Source organism: Elgaria multicarinata, chromosome 7, assembly GCF_023053635.1.
Source record: "Elgaria multicarinata webbii isolate HBS135686 ecotype San Diego chromosome 7, rElgMul1.1.pri, whole genome shotgun sequence".
NCBI classification, from domain to species: domain Eukaryota; kingdom Metazoa; phylum Chordata; class Lepidosauria; order Squamata; family Anguidae; genus Elgaria; species Elgaria multicarinata.
The window spans coordinates 76477324-76496407 of NC_086177.1; the positions used below are offsets into that span (position 1 = coordinate 76477324).

Below are 19084 nucleotides of genomic sequence, written 5' to 3' on the forward strand. Positions count from 1 at the left end.
CCAGATGTTTTGGATTACAATTCTCAGTCTCAGCATGCCCCAGCCAGCATCTAACCACTTCTATAGCTGGATTCCTGCATTATTATTATTATTATTATTATTATTATTATTATTATTATTATTATTATTAAACACATGATAAATCATACACATACAGAACATAACATTCCTCTTATTTCTTAGCTATACATTCTACTTCTCAACTAACTCACATTAATAAGTGCCCCCTACCCTCGGGATCTTATTCTAGTTTACAAAATGTATCCTGAGGAGTGGCCTTGATCATTGTTAGGCTTGAAAACGTAGCTTGGGAAGCTACTGCATGTTCCAAAATATTGGATTCAGGACTTAGTCTGAGTCAGAAACCTTCTAAGAATATTGACAAGCTGTAGCGAGTGGGTTGTAAAGACAATTTGTCTCAAGGATCTATGAAAAAAGGCCTACTTACTTAGGGGTCAAATTAATATATATATATATATATATTATATATATATATAGTTATGCCGCAGTCAGACCATTTAAAAAAAGAGAAAGAGAGTTCAAAGTGTTATGATGGAAGCATCATTGCCCTTTGAGTACAGACTAGGGCTATGCACAGATCCCACTATCTGCTTCAGAGGCCGATTCAGAACTTCCGAACTGGCCGCTATCCACCTTGGCCTGGATCCATCCTGCTCTGGATCTGTAGCGAGATTTGGATGTCCAAATTATTCGGACATCTGATGGACCAGACAGACAATGCCCAGCTTCCCTGGGTGCCTGCTGAGCACCCTGTTTTGTGAGCACTCATAGCCGTTTGGGCCTCATCAAGGGAGTCACCATTTTTAAAATGGTGACTCCCTTGAAGGGGCCTGTACAGCTGTGGATGCTCATGGCAGGTCCAGGTAAGGGACAGAGGGCTTGCAGAACTTGTTCCCCGCTCATGCTTCCCCCACTGTGTGAGCCCCCTGCCATTTTAAAAATGGTGACTCCTGTGAAGAGGTGTGGGTGGCTGCGGGCACTAATCATGGGTCCAGGTAAGGAGCAGGGGGATCAGTCTAAACTTGCACGGTGGGATCAGTCTAAACTGCTCTGAAATACATCAGACCCGATCCAACCTGAATCATTCTGAATCAGCCTGGAGTACCTATGGTCAAACAGGTTTTTTTTTTTTTTTTTGCAGGGGTTAGATACACTACAAATCTATGTCCAATGTGATAATGAGATAATTGTATGTACTATGGGCAATGTTGCTTCTATGATACCACCTTTAGCACCTAGAGGTGGGGACACACCCTATTAACTGTCTCCAGCTTCAGTGGACGATCCTAATAATTAAAAAGAAGAATGGGTATCTCTAGTTGGTATTATCCATCTCCTCCCCAAACCCTTGTAGGCAAAGCTACTTTGTGACAATTTCTCCTTAAGAAGCAGGCAAAAATCCTGGCTGAAATGTTGTGCAATATTTTTATTAAATCATGCAGAAGTCAGAGAGGCCTTGCATTTTTTATTTGATGGTTGAATCTGTCAATTCTTGTTCTCTTTAGGGAGGCTTTGATGCAGGTAAAATAGTAAAAAGTGGATTTTGTACAGTGGGTGTTTTCAGTCTCTTAGAAACTTGGCTGAGAGTCCAGCAAGTGGATCTCTTGTATATTAATATGTCCTGTTGTTCTGAGCTGCCCACATACTAAGCAGCCTGGAATCTGGCTAATCTTCTCTGGGCTCCAACCCATTGCTAATTGTAATCAAATAAGAAACCAACTACCCTCTGAGGCTAAACACACACACACACACACACACACACACACACACACACACACACACACACAGAGCAATGACAAGAGAAACAAACTAGACTACCATTCAACTATTCACCTTCCACATAGCGTATTACAGGGCAACTGCATTTTATCAACATTCATATGGTAATATTCTCATGTTATTTATTTCACCATCCAGCAAAGCTTATAGGATGGTTTCCAAAATCAAGATAAACTCCTAAAATCCATGTCTAAAAGTTGCATTGTGTTAAATAGTGCATTAAAAAGCCTAGGAAAATAACACTGTCTTTGCCTGGCGCTGGACAATATTAAAGCTAGGCAAATCTCGCTAGGGAACGTGTTGTACATACAAGGTTCCACCACTGAGAAGGCCCTGTCTTTGGTAGGGATGCCTGGAACACAGCCTGCAAAGGTAACTTAAGTGCATGGATAGGTTGGTATGGGAGCAGGCATTCCTTCAGGTACCTGAGTCCTGAGCCATATAGGGCTTTAAATATACGCATCAGCCCTTTGAATTGTACTTGGAAATGGTCCAGAAGCATGTGAAAGTATTTCTGTTCTGGTGTACAGTCAGTCCATAATATCATTATGTGGTACTCCCTGTAGTAATGCTACCCTCCCATCCATTGGATAGGGACAGGATATTGTTTGGTTAGTGCTGGATCTATGAGCTTGTTGACAAATGCACATATATAACTTAATTTCTCATCTCTTGCTTACTCTGTGTGATTGTTGCTGCTGCAGCATTAGCACTGAAGACGCTGGCATCACAAATCCAAATCTGGCAAAAACCAATTCATGCAGGAAACAGTTTGTATGGCAAAAATATCCAGTAGCTTCCAGCACATTTCTAAGACTTCAACACCGACTTGTTTAAACAAGTCCCTTCTCTCGACACTCTCCAAGAGGGTTGCGGAAGTTCTATTTCCTACAGGAAGTTGGCCTTTCATCCCTGACTAGACCTGGAGCATTGTTTTGGTGTTTCCGAAGATGGTGAAGAAAGGAGCATGTCTGCTCTGTATTTGAAAAATCTAAGATTATCCATAGCTGGATGGAAAGCTGATGTGTGAGATGAGATTGTCAATGGCCTATCTCCCCCCGCTGACGAGAAGCATTTAATTCTGTTATTGGTATATGACATTCGAGATCACTGTTGAAAATCGATAAGTTGCTAAAAGGTCAGCCTTACAGCTTGACCTAAATCCATTTAGAGCCACTTTATATACCTCATTAGTAATGTAATTTAAGGGTAAAATGCCTTACCCACATACTGTTATACAGTGTCATTAGGATGTTTATTTTTATTTTTCCCGTCACACAGCATCTTGATAACTGTGTATGTGCCCGGTGGTCTCTAGGCGCTTACATTTACAGAATAAATAGATCAGAGGTTTTCACATTGTGGTCCAGAAAGCTTTTCCTGGTGGTTTGCAAACAACTGATGGATGACTTGATGGTATATCTTCTTCCTTATTTACAGAGGCTAAATTGTATTAGTAGAAACTAAAAACCCATTTAAATATTTTTCTCCCCCCGCCTCCACCTTCATTTTATCCATATGAGTAATTGCTGTAATTTCAAAATGATCTTATGCACTTTTGGGCATGAGAAGTGAGCTTGTGCAGGAATGTCTGTCTAGGAAATAATTCATAGTGCCTGTTACAACACAGGAAAACCTTTACCAACTTGGACTCTTTGAAATACATAGTACTATTTGACATGAGACTGAAAGCAAAACTTCTAGGTAGTTCACTGAGAATTCTGCTTAGAGACTTCTTCTATCAAGTATTACCAAATGGTGATTATCACTCTGAAGACACCAGACAAATAAATTGGGCAAAGAGTCACAACCTATTTATTTACAATATTTGTATACTTCTTCAAATCCAAGATCTCGGAGTGATGAACAGCAGATAGGATAAATAACAACAATAACAACAACATGTTAAAATTACTATTTTTAAAAAGAAACTTGCCTGATCTTAGATCTTCAGTGAGACAAACAATAATATAGAAGATCAGTCTGCTTAACCTTGGGAGACTTCTGGTGTCATCCATTGTCTCCATCTGGGTGATACCACCCTGGCTTGAAGCACTGGATCAACCAGTTGTCAATCCGTTTCTTTACTTGCCTGTTTACCAATAAGGTGGACCAAGAGGCCAATGATTGCTTCAGCCCACCCCACTGGTCATCATGGCAATGTCCTGACACCTGCATGGCCCAAGGGTAGCTTCTTACACCTCCTTGGTGCCGCACCCTCCTCCGGATGTAACCGAAATGAAATGACCCAATTTACTGAATAAAGTTATGTCAGTCATTGTTGCTAAGAGTGTGAGGTACGCCGAAGACATGTACCCAAGGCCTGTCAAAGTCCACCCTAGCCTTCCCCACCCCCAAATCCTATTCAGCCCCAGGTTGTCAACTAATTAGCCTCACACGTTTGTACACAGAAGCTGGAAGAAGGTGGTGTTGCCTTAAAAGGCATGAAACTTGCTCCCCAGCCCAGACCAGCCATTAGCCCACTGCAATGTGGGGTCACTTCCCTCAAGTTCCCATTCAGCTCTGGAGTAGGAAGGGCCAAATCCATGTCCAGGATAGAGACAGAAAAGTGTTATTCTACCAGCGGTTATTTTTATTCTGCTTCAAATGGATAATGGTATCTCCTTTTGATGTTAGGAAAGGATGCCCTGGTTGTCTCTGCATTAAGAGTTCATTATGTGGTGATGGAGTCTGTAGAAAATGAGCACAAACTAATTTTGTTGACAGCCTGTTTTCTTTACATGCACAATAATACCCATCCTGGACTTTATATAGCTAGTCTGAGGTGCCACTTGTGAGTAGTTTCAGGAAGCCTTTAGAAAAGAAAGAAAACAAAGGTAATATTTCTTCCACTCAGCCTAACTCTGGTGAAAGGGCTTATTGGGACTCTGGGGTTATGGAGAGATGGCACTCCAGGAGGGTGGAGTGATTGATGCAATGTCAGAGTTGGCTGAAGTCCCCCTCCCTTTGGAAAAGTCAGGGATATGGAGTTTCATCAGAGACAGAGGGCCCATTCGCATGTAATGGAGGCAAACCTACAAATCGTACGCTACTTTGGGTTGTTTTACCTCTGAATTACCTTTAGTGTCTGGGTTTGCACGTCATGGAGCAACCTACGATTAGGCCAAGCGGAGGTTGTGTCTTCAAAACAGCAGTGGCATGCACACACCACACAACCTGGCATATTGTGGATTAATTAACCCATGGTTTGCTGCTGTTATGTGTGAATTGAGTCATTTATATGAGATTTGGACCTGTGCTTTGTTCATGGCTCCTTTTAATGGGGAACCCAAAAGGGGGGGGCTAGGACAGTGCTCCGCATGCTGAAGTTCTCTGAATTCCATCCAGAAGTTCGTTCGGACTCATCTGTATCAGATTGTATGGTTGCTGTTTTCATTTCAAATGAAAATCCAGCGGTATTTTTGTGCATATTTTTCCAAATGTACACATGAATCATGCACATCAGTGAAATGTTCGGATTCTTCTCCCATTGATTAAAGTGCATTTGTGCACATTTTTCAAACGCATGATAGTTTTTCATGCACATTTTTTCAAATGTATGCATGCTGTTGAATGCATTTTTTGGGTGCACGAATCACATTGCAAGCTCAGGAATGAATGGACTTCGGCTGCAAATTGAGTCCAAGTTCATGTTTGGTCCAAGAGGTGTGAACTGGGCAAATCCTGATCAAAAACAAACTGAAACAAATTTCTCTTACATCCCTAGCTGCTGCTGCAGACTGCCTAACTACTGGACTGGCAGACGTCAAAAGGATCGAGAGGGAAGTGAAAGATATGAGTGAGTTGAGAGACCTGGGTGGGAGACGGCTGTTCACATTACCTTTGAAATATTCTAAAAAATAAATATTTACTAAAATACTTTTTTTTTATTTTGTAACCTTTGACTTAGATGTAGTCATGCTTACAGCATGCCCATTGAAATAAATGGATCTCTAAGTATGACTTAAGTCTGGATCCAACCCATTGCTTTTATATTTCCATTCCTCCCTGGTTGAGTATTGCTGGATGCTGAGCAAGCAACTGGCTCCGTCAATCTACAGTGTTTCTTGGAAGATCTTATTATATTTAATCCTTTTGTTGCCGTTAACTCTGCAGTAGCAGAAGTGGCTGCATGCTTTTGAAGCTCGGGGTTGTGGATGAATCAAAAAGAATTTGCAGAACCTGCGAAAATGGGACTCGTAAGATTGGTTGTGGTCCACTTTCTCATTTGTGATTTCTTTCTTTCTTTTTTGCTTCTCTCCCCACTCCCTCTTTTCATTTTGTTTGAGATTGAATTTTAGAAAGAGCTTTGTTCCAGACAGTAGCTTATAGCAATGGTTTGCAGAGATGAGATTTCGTTGAATCATAGAACTAATACACAAACAGAAAATATGTGAAAATTGAAATGACAAGGTAGAGTAGCTTGGTTGTTGAGGTAGATAAAATCACCAAGTTTGCAGGGAAATGAAAGGGAGGGAGGGTGTGTACACACACACACACACACACACACACACACACACCCATCTGAACTGGATTAAGCTTAAGCCACTGTTGTTGTTAAATAAACACTTGTTAAAATGATTGCTTTCTTTCCCCCTTATTTTCATTATGCAAAGAAACAATAATGTTGCTGTTACTACACTGTCTAATGTGTTTGGAGATAGAAGGTATATATTGATAGATAGATAGATGGATAATTTAGTATGATTTTTCCATCCTATCATTATGTCTCCTTGCCAAGATAGTGAAATAGTGCTTATAAATGGCTTTCCCCATGTAGATAATCTGCTCCATGAATATAAGAGGCTGCTGTGGATGGATAAAATTCAGTTTCCAGAAGGGCCATCTCCAGGTATTTTCCTAGGCAAGGTACAATTTTGGCAGCCCCAATCCTGTTGCCCTGCCAGTGAGCCAGCCCTACACACTTGTTTCGGGGGCGGGGGGCGGGAAGAGTGACAGAGGCCTTTGCTAGACCAGGCAACATCCAGGGATGATACCTGGGATCGTCCCTGTGCGTCCAGATGACGTACAGGGGATCCCGGGCTCAGACAGGGATCAACCCTCCCTGGCCCCGGGATATATCCTACCCCTTTGGCCCCGCTTTTTCCCACAGTCTCGAGCTTAGCCCGAGACTGCGAGTGTGTGGCCCATTTCCACAGCTTTTCCTGGCTCTGCGCGATTACTCGCGTGAAGCCGGGAGCTGCGCATGGGGCACAGTGCTCCCCAGGAGCACTGTGCCCATTGGGGGCAGGGTGGGGGGAGCGGGGGAATCATTTTTTTTAAAAAAACCCTTACTGTTCATCGCTCCTCTGCTTGTGTGCAGCCGACCCTTTAAAGGTATTTTTTAAAAATGGCAGGCGCGACGGCTCTCTTGTTGAGGTTGCCTTGCCTGACGTGTACATGAGGGCGGGATCTTGTGTTATTCACAACGCAAGATCACCCCTCCTCCATACTGGAATATGCGTTAGGTCTAGCAAAGGCCAGAGTCATCTCCTCCTCCTCCTCCTCCTCCCCTGCTGCTGGCAAAAGGCAGACATCTCTTGTGCAGCAGGGGGGATTGGATTGCTGCAAGAGCAGAGAGGCCCAGTGGGTGAGTACAGACCTCCTCCAAGGAGCCTGAGAGGAGCCCTCTAACCCAGCATGCTCTTCTTTGTCCCTTTGAGCAGCAACTAGAGATATGTGGAATTTGCAAAATCTGTTCTGCCTGTGCTTTGTGGATTGTCAGGTGCCTTTCATTTCATCATCCACTTATTGGTGGAATCATATTTTTTCCCCAATTTCCACAAATTTGTATTTGCACAAATTCATATTGACAGAATTCTGCACTTGCAAAAATGCCAAAATTTCCTCCCAAAATGCACATTTTCTTGCTTTAGCTTATGGGGAAAATGCACATTTTGAGCTTTTTTTTTTTAAAAAAAATACATATTTTTCTACAACTAAATTTGCATATTTTCCCCGAAAGTTTTTTTTTAAAAAACAACAACAACAACACCTGATCGGCAGTCTGTGGAATCTGTGTGACTTGAGAAAAGCTGTTTCATTACAGAATCCATGGGTCAGATTTCCTCTTTCAAGCAGCACAGCTTGAGGGGGTCAAAATCCACATAGGGAAAGGCATCTATCAGGTGACAAGCAAGCTGCACCCAAATAATAGCCCTCTGCTGGCAAAAAGAAATGCAGCAGTAGCAGCACGCCCACTCCACAGCACATCATTTTAAATCATTTTTCTTTCTTTACTTTTTGAGTAACAGAAATCTGAACCAGTCAGGTGTATCCTTTGGGTGTGTGTGACATGACCCATCAGGGCATAGCAACTGAAGGGTCTAGTGTAGTGGCTAGAGTGTTGGACTGGGAGTTGGGAGATATGGGTTCTAGTCCCCACTTGGCCATGGAAGCTCATTGGGTGACTTTGGGGCAGTCACAGGCTCTCAGCCCAACCCACCTCACAGGGTTTTTGTTGTGAGGATAGAATGGAGGAGAGGAGGATTATGTATGCTGCCTTGGGTTCCTTGGAGGAAAAAAGGTGGGATATAAATGCAATAAATAAATATATAAATAAAATACATCACTCCTGAAACAAAACTCAATTATACTTCAAAATCTGCACTTCTCAGAAATTTGCAAAGGACTTCTCCAATTAAAAAAAACTGAATTAAAAATGTGTCTATATGGAGAAAGTGCAAACTAAGATGTATATATTCATGAAAATAACATTAAAATCATTAATGGGGAAATGGCTTACAAAATATGCATATTAGGCAAAATTGCATATAAAATGTAAGTATTTGGAGAAACATGCATAAAAATATTCATGTGAACTTAAAAACAACAACTCCAAAGTTCAGAATGGGCCAAACTTAAGTTTGGAATAATAAGAAGCCAAAATTCAGAGATATGTCCATGCCTATGCGCAGATGTCTGCCCTACATCTTTCAAAATGAAGATACAAAGAATTCATTCAGCTCCTCTGCAATCTCCTTATCCTCTTTTAGCATTCCTTTAACACCCTTTTCATTCAACTTTCCTTTAAATATCCAAATCCCACAAAACCTGAACCTATTTATTTATTTATTGCATTTTTATACCGCCCAATAGCTGAAGCTCCCTGGGCGGTTCACAACCTAGAACTTGTCTTGGACGCAGACCGTTAGCCAATGGAGTTTATTAAACAGTAGCACAATATTTTGTGGCAGCCAATTAAAAACATTTCTTTAGTTGCCATGTTGAGTAAGATCAGATGCAAACCAGTTCCTGCCTAGCGTACATAGAGAGACATTGGGAGCAGCTGTGTCCACTTGTTTCAATCCAGGTCCCACGTGCTATATACTAATTGAGCTGTGCATATAGAGACTTCCCCTCTACCACACCACAGCATGCCATAGCAGGGAAGGATCCCACACTCAGGTGTCCAGCAGCCTATGCCTTTCTTGTACAGCACGGTGTCAAACCTCTTTCAACTCAAGGGCTGAATTCAGTTTTGGATAAGCTTTCAGGGGCCTACATTCCTGTGATGGGCGGGTCAGAGGCAAAAGAGGCATGGCAACATATACAAACATGTGCAATAATACTGGCATATTTTGGCTTGAAACCCCTACTGCCACTGACAAAGCCTAAGAAGAAGTATTCCAACCTTTTGGAAAGGGGGGAAATAACATGAAGCATTTGCTGCTTGCAGTGGGGAGAGAAGACCTTGGGGCTGCAGGAGCCTGGGCTCTGCAGTCTCTTTCCCCCAGCTGCTGAACATCTGCTGACTAGTGCCCCGCCTTGCTTCCAGGTAAAGCTCCAGCCGGCCAGGGGAAGGTGGGGTGTGCTTGCTGCTTGCAGTGGGGAGAGAAGACCTTGGGGCTGCAGGAGCCTGGGCTCTGCAGTCTCTTTCCCCCAGCTGCTGAACATCTGCTGACTAGTGCCCCGCCTTGCTTCCAGGTAAAGCTCCAGCCGGCCAGGGGAAGGTGGGGTGTGCTTGCTGCTTGCAGTGGGGAGAGAAGACCTTGGGGCTGCAGGAGCCTGGGCTCTGCAGTCTCTTTCCCCCAGCTGCTGAACATCTGCTGACTAGTGCCCCGCCTTGCTTCCAGGTAAAGCTCCAGCCGGCCAGGGGAAGGTGGGGTGTGCTTGCTGCTTGCAGTGGGGAGAGAAGACCTTGGGGCTGCAGGAGCCTGGGCTCTGCAGTCTCTTTCCCCCAGCTGCTGAACATCTGCTGACTAGTGCCCCGCCTTGCTTCCAGGTAAAGCTCCAGCCGGCCAGGGGAAGGTGGGGTGTGCTTGCTGCTTGCAGTGGGGAGAGAAGACCTTGGGGCTGCAGGAGCCTGGGCTCTGCAGTCTCTTTCCCCCAGCTGCTGAACATCTGCTGACTAGTGCCCCGCCTTGCTTCCAGGTAAAGCTCCAGCCGGCCAGAGGCAGCGCCTCGGCGCGCGCCTCGGCGACGCGCAGAGTGCGGCACCGCGTCGCACAGAGGAGCCACCCTGTTTTGAAGAACCCTGTTTTGAAGAACACCAGCCGACCAGCAACCAACAGCAATTTTTTAAAAACTTTTAATCAATTTTTAAATAATTTTTAATATGTGCCTGGGGAGCTCTGGGGAATATGGGGGTGCCTGCATAACTGTGGTCACGGGTAGGGGGAGGTATGGTGCTGGGGGAGGAACAGGCCAGATGAGGAGAAGAGGGGACAGATTCCTTACAGCTATCCCCTCTTCTAGTTCTTCCCCCAACCAGATGGTTCCTGGCGGCCTTATCAGCTTGCTCTCGGGTCTGGTGGTGCTGCTGCTGAATGCCAGGTCAGTCCAAAACAAAATCTCTCTCATCCATGATTTGATTGTGGATGAGGGGGCTGACCTGGTATGCATCACTGAGACCTGGGTGGGGGAACTGGGAGGGGTTGCTCTCACCCAGCTCTGCCCTCCTGGGTACTCGGTGCAGCACCAGCACAGACTCGAGGGCCGGGGAGGGGGGGTTGCCGTGGTCTATAGGAATACAATCTCCCTCTCTAGGCTTCCTGTTCAGTCGAGTGCTGATCTTGAGTGTCTGTACTGTGTGTTGGGTACTCGAGACAGATTAGGGATTCTGCTGGTGTACCGTCCACCCCGCTGCCCCACAGTCTCCCTGCCTGAGCTGACGGAGGTTGTCTCGGACCTGGTGTTGAGAACCCCCAGGATGGTGGTTCTGGGGGATCTCAACTTCCATGCCGAGGCTGCTGTCTCTGGAGCGGCTCAGGACTTCATGGCTGCCATGACAACCATGGGGCTGTCTCAACATGTCATCGGCCCAACACACGCAAAGGGACACACGCTTGATCTGGTTTTCTCGACTGGGCAGGAGGATGGTGATCTGGAAGTGGGGGAACTAACATCTACCCCCTTGTCATGGTCAGATCACTTCCTACTGAGGTTTAGACTCTCGGCGGCCTTTCCCCTCTGCAAGGGTGGGGGGCCTATTAAAATGGTCCGCCCCCGGAGGCTAATGGACTCCGATGGATTCCAGAGGGCTCTGGGGGATTTTCCTGCTGATATGGCCGGTGCTCCTGTCGAAGCCCAGGTCGCTCTGTGGAATGCAGAGATGACTCGGGCGGTTGACACGATCGCTCCCAAGCGTCCTCTCCCTCTGAGCAGAGCCCGGTCAGCTCCTTGGTATACACCTGAGCTGAGGGCGATGAAGCAAGAGGGGAGACGGCTAGAACGCAGGTGGAGGAAGACTCGTGCTGGGTCTGATCGAACACGGGTTAGAGCTCACTATCGAGCCTACTCTGTGGCGGTGAGGGTGGCAAAGAGGCAGTTCTTTTCCACCAGCATTGCGTCCTCTCAGTGTCGTCCGGCGGAGCTTTTCCGGGTGGTTCGCGGCCTGTTACACTCTGGGCCAGGGCGAGAGATGGTGGAACCCTCGGTAGCACGCTGTGACAAATTTGCACGGCACTTTGAAGATAAAGTCGCTCAGATTCGTCATGAATTGGACACCACACTTAATGCAGCTCCACTAGTAGAGGTGTTCAGAGCGCCGTCCGGTTCAGTTTTATTGGATGAGTTTCAGTTATTGAGGCCCGAGGATGTGGACAAGGTGCTTGGCCAAGTCCGGTCGACCACCTGTGTGCTTGACCCTTGCCCCTCGTGGCTCATTACATCAAATAAGGAGGGGATCGCCGGCTGGGTCCAGGAGGTTGTAAATGCCTCCTTGAGAGAGGGAGTGGTGCCGGCCTCTTTAAAAGAGGCGGTAATTAGACCACTCCTGAAGAAGCCTAATCTGGACCCGGAAGATGTTAACAACTACAGGCCGGTGGCTAATATCCCTTTCCTGGGCAAGGTGCTTGAGCGGGTGGTTGCAGGACAACTCCAGGCACTCTTGAATGAAACGGATTATCTAGATCCATTTCAATCGGGCTTCAGGCCTGGTTTTGGAACAGAAACTGCCTTGGTCGCCCTGTGGGATGACCTCTGTCGGGAGAGAGACAGGGGGAGTGCGACCCTGTTGGTTCTCCTGGACCTCTCAGCGGCCTTCGATACCATCGACCATGGTATCCTTCTGGATAGGTTGTCTGAGCTGGGAGTTGGAGGTACTGCGTTGCAGTGGTTCCGCTCCTACTTGGATGGCCGATTCCAGAAGGTGGTGCTGGGGGATTATTGCTCTGTGCCGTGGCACCTAAGCCATGGGGTTCCACAGGGCTCTATCTTATCCCCTATGCTGTTTAACATATACATGAAGCCGCTGGGGGAGGTTATCCGGAGATGTGGACTGAGGTGTCATCAATATGCGGATGATACCCAGCTCTACCTTTCCTTTTCATCAAACCCAGGTGAGGCAGTGGCTGTTCTGAACCAGTGCCTGGGCACGGTAATGGACTGGATGAGGGCTAATAAACTGAAACTCAATCCAGACAAGACGGAGGTACTGTTAGCGGGTGGTTCTTCTGTCCGGCGAGGTGATGTTTGCCCTGTCCTGGACGGGGTTGCACTCCCCCTAAAGGATCGGGTCCGTAGTTTGGGGGTGCTCTTCGATCCAGAACTGTCACTTGAGGCACAGGTGAACTCAGTGGCAAAGAGCACCTTTTATCAGCTCAGGCTGATATACCAGCTGCGCCCTTATCTGGACAGAGATAGCTTAGCTACAGTTATCCATGCTCTGATAACCTCTCGTTTGGATTACTGCAATGCGTTATACGTGGGGCTGCCTTTGAAAACGGTCCGGAAACTTCAACTGGTGCAAAACAGGGCAGCAAGGTTATTAACAGGGACTGGCCGGCGAGATCACATTACGCCAGTCCTTTTACAACTTCATTGGCTGCCAGTCCAGGTCCGGGCCCAATTCAAAGTGCTGGTATTGACATTTAAAGCCCTAAACGGTTTGGGGCCAGGTTATCTGAAGGAACGCCTCCTCCCATATGTACCTACCCGGACCTTAAGATCATCTACAGGGGGCCTTCTCCGTGAGCCCCTGCCAAAGGAAGTGAGGCAGGTGGCTACTAGGAGGAGGGCTTTCTCCGCTGTGGCACCCCGGTTGTGGAACGAGCTCCCCAGAGAGGTCCGCTTGGCGCCTACACTGTACTGCTTTCGTCGCCAGCTGAAGACCTTTTTATTCACTCAGTATTTTAACACTTAATTTTAACTTAAATTTAAATTTTACTGTTTTAACTCTGTATTTTAATCCTATATCAACTTTGCTGTGTGGTTTTATCCTGGTTGCGCTTTTTATACTGTATTTCGTAATTGTGTTTTAAACTGTTGGGTGTTTTACTGTGGTTTTAATTTTTGTGAACCGCCCAGAGAGCTTCGGCTATTGGGCGGTATAAAAATGTAATAAATAAATAAATAAATAAATAAATAAGCATTTGGTGGGGAAGGGGAAGGGTGTGTGGCCATCTAGGGAGCCCTGGGTGGCAGGATTGGGACCCCAGGTGGTCCAGGGGTGGGCAACGGGCCTGAAGTTCAACACTCCTGATGTACAGACACCACCTGCCCAGAATACATGGAAGATGTTCATAACTGCAGGCTGTGGTCCATGTGTTAGCTGGAGACTACCCTCTCTGTGTTAGCAATTCATAAGATCTTGTTCACTTACTAGGGGCTGCTGGATAGGTATGTGTTGAATGGTTCACAGAGGTCTCAGTTGTGCTGATTGAGATAATAATAATAATAATAATAATAATAATAATAATAATAATAATAATAATATCTTTTATTTATTTCTTAACCGCCTCTCCCTCTGGATCGAGGTGGGGAAAAACATCAAATACAAAAATACTATAAGATACATAAAACTGATTAAAAACATATAAAACTAATACATTATTCAAATAACAGTCAGACTTCTTAAAACTCGACTGGGTAGGCCTGCCGGAAGAGATCAGTCTTTATAGCTTTTTTAAATTCAGAAAGTCTGTTAAGTTGGTGAACCGCCCAGAGAGCTTCGGCTATTGGGCGGTATAGAAATGCAATCAATCAATCAATCAATCAATCAAATAAACCTCAATTGAGTTGGATGGTTCACAGAGTTCTCAACTGAACTGATCTCAATTGAGCTTTATGGACCTCCTCAGCTTACCTCAGTAGCTAGTCAGTATCAGATTCTATCTTCATAGCAATAGCACACTCTGCAGTGCAAAACAACAGAGTGCTGTTTCTTCCCTTCTTGTTGGCTACCCTGATAAGTAATTGTATCTCCATCCCCCAATATGGGAAAATCGTACCCTATTTATCTGGATTGTTGGGTTAGGGCAAAATAAACGTTTGTCACGTGCTCTGTGAAAAACATTAATGACTCATTTTAGATTTGTCATTAAACATGCAGAAATTATTTTTCTGAGTTCACCTCTTAATCTTTCTGGATGCTGAAGCCAAGTTCCTCGATCACTATTAGCCAGATGTGTTATGAGTGAAAGTACTGTCCATTCTGGATGGTTTACAGTTTGATGAGGGCCATAAGTTTAAATGCTTGGGGAGATACTGGGACACCTTTTGGATTTAGTACAGACATGCATGAAGTATTTGTGTTGCTGAAAAGGTTCTCCATTTGATTCGTTTTACCCTATGAAACTACCTTCTTCATTTTTTTTTGAAGGTTCAACTGTTCTCCCTTCTTATCAGGTTGTGGGGCTTTCCAGTGTCAAGATACCTAGGTGGAGACTTCTCAGAATAGAGAGCTTATCACTATTTGCTTTAGATCGATTGCCTTTTCTGCCATAAAAATAGCTATATATGCCTATAGTGGCCATAAACCGACAGATAAAACTTTTTCTCAAACAAGTTTCTTCTATAAAGACAGAAGAGAGGAAACTTTGCAGTTGAGCATTTCCATTCTTAAAGTACCTCTAGTCACCTTGTCCTCTTCCCACTACTACTACTATTATACTACTACTACTACTACTACTACTTGTAGCAGTTACGTGATTATAAGGCTTTGAAATATTCTTGTGATACTTATTAGGATAAAAATAGCAAACACAGAAGCCTGACTAATATAATTCTTTCTGAAATTAAGGGAGCAGGATTGGTCACAGAATAGTGCACCTTCTCACCTCACTTCCTGGGCTTTAGGTAGGTAGGATGCTGACAGAAATTCTTCAGCATTCTCTTGATCACCTAAGCCCAGATAATGTTAAATCTGCACTAGATCTACTGAGTGAATCCTGTTGTCAGTGAGATCATCTTACCTATGGACATTGTGGTAACCATCTGTCAGGGATGCTTTAGGGTGAATTCCTGCATTGAGCAGGGGGTTGGACTTGATGGCCTTGTGGGCCCCTTTCAACTCTGCTATTCTATGATTCTATGATTCTATGATTCTATGTATTACATTGCCAGAGTTATCCAATATATCTTCTATCACATTTCACAGCTATTGAAATTTTATTCAGAATACTACTGTACATCCATTGACTAGGTTCATCAGATGAGCATTTTATTGCGCCCTCCTTTAGATGATGTCATCCACCTCCTGTGTGCCTCCTGCTCCTTCGGCTCATTGTCCTGTCACAAAACAGACTCCTTTTAATCCCACTTCTTTTTTAAAAAACGGAATGTGCTGCGAACTGCTGTCTGCAGGAAAAGTGGTGCGATAAAAATGGCCCTGAATGGGCCACGTGGTCTTTGTTTGCTTCCTCTTTCCCCTCTGGGTAGAAGAGGAAATAATGAGGGACGAACACAGGAGCGGAGAAACAATGGTAAGGAACCGTGATTTCCCCCTGTGTGATGACGAGCTAAGATGACACAGGAAAAGTTGTTAGTTGAATTCAGCCCTGGGGTTCCTTGCTATGTGTTTATTTGAAGTCCAGCCCAAACCAAGACATGGAACTCACCAATAGCTGGTGCAGGATTATACACTAAAGCAGCCTACCAATCTGGTGTCTTCTAGATGTGGTTGGACTTCAACTCCCATCGATCCCATACTGGCTGGACAAGATGAGGTTGCAGTCCTGAAGCTTTAATTGAGGCTGCCATCTTGTTCTCTGTGTTCTTACTGCCATTATCTTTGGAAAAGCACTCTAGCATTGCTGCAAGCCTTGCCACAAGGATCATATATTGGAAGGAGCACACAAGTCAGTTTCATGACAAGATGACTATGAAGGACTTGAATTCTAAAAACTTTACATGAGAAGAGAAGCCCTCTAGAGTTTCAGGGCGGAGATGGGTGTGGGGAAACTGCTCCCGTGATGTTCCTTTGCCACAGGCTTTGCCTGGTACGAAGGTCTGTCATTAAGAAGCACGGCTAAATAAACAAGTTGGGATCTGATTACTTTAATGCCCTTCCCTCACTTTATGCCACTTTATTGCCCTACTTATAGCTATTAGGTTAGGTGTATAAGAGCTCAGGAAACATACAAGTTGAAGAAGTAGACAAGAAAGCAAATGTTTCCCACAGAGACTCCAGCTTTGCATAACTGTCAATGATGGAGAGACTAATTTACCTTGCATACATAAGCAACAGCATGAGAGATAGGTTTAAAAACAGGTTCAGGCCCAGCTTTTATTATGCTCAGTCCTGTGCAGCCATGATTTTTACTGCATTAGTCTAGGGACCCCACTGGGAGACAGGCTGTTATTACAGACGAGGTGGTTAGACTTTCTGAAGTTACCCAATTTCTGATCCGTGTACTGTGAAAGCATTCAGTATTGAATCACCTTTGATTTTAATTTAAAAATAAAGTCCTTCTTGTCTTTTTTGGTATTTTTTCAATAAATCCAGAAGATTGGATTAGCAGCAGTTTGCTCAAGGAGAGGGACCAATGATAGCTTAATAATTTTTCAGCTTTCTATTTTGCATTCCCTGCAGTTCCCTGGGGCGATATAAAAAAAGAGAATTGCTCCGTGGGAACTTGTTTAGGTCAGGTTTCTGCAACTTGGTGCCCTTCAGATGTGTTGGACTATACCTCCCATCCTACCCAGTCAGCAGGGCTATTGGTTTGCTGGGGGTGATGGTTTTTGTAGTCTGCAACATCTGGAAGGCACCAGTGGGGAAGGCTGGTTTAGATCAACAGAATTTTGTGGGGGCCTGATATATCATTGTATGTATGCATGTATGTATTTTATTAATCACCTAATAACTGAAATTGTTCAAGCTATAAAATATAAAAATGGAATTCCTAAGCAGCATTCAACCCATCAGTAGAAAGCCAGTCAGAGAGAGTGCCAAAACCATGCCAAACTGCAGATGTTTACAGGGTTAAATATGCCAAAGAGTAAGGCAAACTACCCAGCAAACAAGTTTGGTCAAATTATTTGGATGTTTTTATAGACGGTGTGGACATGGTGCCACTCAGCACAAGTGAGCAAGAAATGTCTGTGGTGGGCTCATTCAGCAATCCTTTCCTAGGATGTAGGCTGAGGTGAATTGTAAAAAAGAATTGTGCTTAAGAGCATTTATTGCAGAAATGAGCAACTTGTGGCCCTCCAGATATTCGGCCTACAGTTCCTATCAGCCTTAGCCAGTGAGCCAATATGAGGGATCATGGGAGATGTATTCTAAAACTTCTGGAGGGCCCAGTAGTTGCCCATAGCTGATTTATTGTGATTGTGATTTATTTAAATACCTCATTATAACTATAGCAGTGTTACCAACACATGATGAATTGCTCCTTGGTTTTATTTTCTTCAGCAAAGGGATTTGTGTCTTTGGTATGCCTATCTAGTATAAGTCCATTTCATTGTTTTCAACAATAGTCAATATTTATACCTCAGTGACTGACCCGAGATACAAATGCTCTGAGGAATAATCACATGGTCTGGAATACAGATGAGGGCCACTGCCCCCCTTGCCTTCCCTCTAGTGAACAGAGATTTAGACATAGATATGGGAGGCCTGGGTTCGAGTTCAGCATCTGCCATCATTCCTTGGCCTTGGGCAAGGGACTGCTTTTTGGTTTTATTTCCTTATGTTTAAAATGGGAGTAATAGTGTAGTTTCTCACAAAGCTGCTATGAGGGCAAACACAGTAGAGCATGGAAAGCACTTTGATAATTCCAATTATTATATAGATTATTAGTAGTAATGGCTGCCAATGTTGACCTTGTTCCTAAACGCCTTGGAGACAACTGAGAGGAGAATAGATGTGCCATTGAAATCAGTTACAGCCTCAAGACACAATGTGGGCATAAAGAATGCAGGGTTAAAAGGAACATGGAAGCGAATTGGTTTTCTTGTTGATTTTTCTACCGGGTGCCCTTCAGAATATTTGTACTATAGCTTCCATCATCCAGGCTGGCTGGGACTGATAGGAGCTGTAGTCCATCTAGAAAGTATCAAATTGGGGAAGGTTGAACTAATTAATAGCTTTCTGTGGATTGCATGTTCCATTAAAACTACGGTGCCTATGGTCAAGGAAAACAAACTCAGCAAAAACAACTCCATTGCCCAGAGTCCATGGCAACTGCTCAGCTCCTCCGCCAATGTTCTCCCAGTCAGTTCTCCTGGCAGCTGTATGGAGAAATCATCAATCATCTTGCCAAACTGTTCGCAACTTGCATGGCTGCTAATAACAATTGATCAAGTAAGCCCTCCTCTTTCCCATCAGGCTGTTGCCCATATGGGTTTCAGGGGAGCTGGCATATTTATTTATTTATTACATATGTATACTGCCCAACAGCCAAGGCTTTCTGGGCAGTTCACAATTAAAACCATAGTATACAAAGGTCAATTTAAAACTTAATTTTTTAAAAAAAATCATATAAAACCAGAAGAAGTTATACTCCAGGGAAAGCTTGTCTGAAAAGATGTCTTTTCTGGAGGCATTCGAAAGATGTTATATTTGCCACCTCCCAAACCACAGAAGGGAGGGTTTTCCAGAGGCTGGGTGCCACTACAGAGA

The 19084-nt window shown here is 44.4% G+C and overlaps 1 protein-coding gene across 2 annotated transcripts in view; it reads left to right on the forward strand.

Annotated features, from left to right (window-relative positions):
- HNF4G (hepatocyte nuclear factor 4 gamma) overlaps positions 1-19084 on the forward strand; it is a 78091-nt gene that overhangs the window by 14267 nt on the left and 44740 nt on the right. The window contains exon 1 of one of the 2 annotated variants that reach the window (XM_063130854.1): positions 5552-5599. The exons of the other annotated variant lie outside the window; for it this stretch is intronic. The gene's annotated coding sequence lies outside the window, so the exon portion shown is untranslated. Of the gene's footprint in view, positions 1-5551; positions 5600-19084 lie in introns of those variants that run through there. 2 annotated transcript variants of the gene reach the window in all.